Source organism: Alosa pseudoharengus, unplaced genomic scaffold (genome assembly GCF_046254945.1).
Source record: "Alosa pseudoharengus isolate Yale_2024_CS ecotype anadromous, Long Island Sound unplaced genomic scaffold, YU_APseudo_1.1 YU_APseudo_1.1_scf_14, whole genome shotgun sequence".
Classification (NCBI taxonomy): domain Eukaryota; kingdom Metazoa; phylum Chordata; class Actinopteri; order Clupeiformes; family Clupeidae; genus Alosa; species Alosa pseudoharengus.
In genome coordinates, this window is record NW_027468609.1 from 6,001,949 (window position 1) to 6,003,914 (window position 1,966).

At 38.1% G+C, this 1,966-nt stretch overlaps 1 long non-coding RNA gene across 1 annotated transcript; it reads right to left on the minus strand.

Moving 5' to 3' along the window:
- Positions 1-289: 289 nt before the first annotated feature.
- Positions 290-1,512, minus strand: LOC143122347 (uncharacterized). The gene is made up of 4 exons (XR_012986645.1): positions 1,467-1,512; positions 1,157-1,213; positions 568-778; positions 290-466 (listed from the first exon to the last, which is right to left on the minus strand). It is a non-coding gene; the product is annotated as an uncharacterized LOC143122347 (long non-coding RNA).
- Between the last annotated feature and the right edge of the window lie 454 nt (positions 1,513-1,966).

The following is a 1,966-nucleotide window of genomic DNA, read 5'->3' on the forward strand; positions in this document are numbered from 1 at the left end:
CATCAATGATCCAGGCAGCACGTTTTCTTCTCTCTCCTTCATTTTACAGTCTAATTTTTACTGACTAAAATGGCTCGGGGTCAAAGGTCATACGGAATCGATTAATCTGCACAAATTTTTTTAATCAGTTATTTTTTCTCAAATTAATTAATCGAAATTAATCAGTTATTTTGACAGCCCTAGAAATAAAACTTATTTTCAACATCAATGGCAGACATTGCAGCTTTCTGCCATTCCCACAATTTAGGAGATAAATTGGCATTTTAAGTGGTATAATGAACTCATTCATACTGTCCATAACTGTACGTAATATTTATGAACTGAACTGTGATATTAAGAACAAAACGTACATTTCAATGTTCTCATTTCTGTTGCTTAACTTTATTCCGCATCTCTGTTATCTTCCCATTGATTCTGCTCCCTATCAGGGACAGAGGGGTACCCGGCCATCTCTCCAGAGTTGCATCTTTAACATACAAACCCAAAGAATGCAAAAGTTAGTAGGCTATACTTGACATTCACAGCAGAGATCAGTATCATAACAGCTATTGATAACACTGAACCTACTGTAGATGGCATCAACTTTGGTCTTCTCAAGGGGGAGACGAGCCTCTCCCTTCCCCTTGTCGGTTCCCCGAAGATTACTGACTAGAAGCACTTCAGGGGGGAATACAGCTGTAAGCAGTTGTCTTACAAATGTTGTACATGAATTTGCATTAACTGCGTAAGCCCATGCAAGCTTATCCACCATGACACCGCTGCCTTTGAAGATCTCAACCTTTAAAGGAAGAAAAATGTGTTAAACAAAGGACAGGTGTTAAACAAAGGGCTTAAAGATAAAATTTTAGGATATGAAAAAACTATATAACTTGGTAAATTACAACCCTGTATGATTATGTATATAAAATCAGAATGTATTGGCCTTTAAAAAGGGCTTCCACTAACACAACCTGGTTGTCTTATATAATGTGTTAATACTGGGCACAGAAAGAAAACACATAAAGGAGTGCACACACACACACACACACACACACTATACATACAGTATAATCACGATTGCCCTACACATTACAAGCATGCCTGATCCTGATATGATATGATATTGATATGATATGATATTCATTGATATGATATGATATTCATTAAGACAAGTCACCTTTGATGGTGAAGAACTAGTTGTATCCATGTCTCCACTCCCAGCATCAATTGCCATCTGAGAAGGACATTAGGTAAACAGAAAACATCTGGTCAGTGCACATATTAATACATACTTTGAGGCCATAGACAAATGTATGTGCCAACTGTGTGCCAATGTGTAAATTATTCAATTGAATTTTCTGTAGTTCTTCTGTACAGCAAAACAGATACTTACTGATATAGTTGGATAAATAAAGTATATCTGCCGAACTCATAACAAGCATCCCAAACAATTCTCTATCATGTATTAATTTCTAAAAAGAAATCACCTTTGATGACTGGGAGCTGGCTGAAAGTGAACTAGACTGTGTTGAAACAGTAGATGAGGGGCTGGAGGTGGGCTGAGTGAAATAGGGAAGACACTGTGAAGGACAGTCCTCTGATCCCGGCGTCCTGGGAGAGGCAGGCTGGCATATAATCTTCTTCATGCTAAAAATGAGTCCTGGCACATCTAGACACAATGACAGAAAAAATACAGGTAAACAGAATTAGCTATCACTGATCCTTAACCCTTAGAACCCGATTGACGCAAAGTGCGTCAAAAAACACACCCTTTCTTCTCTGTTACATTGCTCCGGAACGGTTCATCGCAGCGAGATGAAACCTTTATTGCACGACAGAGCAGAAGTGGGGCTTTCCAACGAGACTACACACTTGTCTGTACGATCAAGTATGAAAATTAAAAGAAATCATGAAATTAAATCTAATTGCATCATATTTACAGTCTATACTTCTCTGCCTTCACCTGCACACACATTACTCTAGTTTG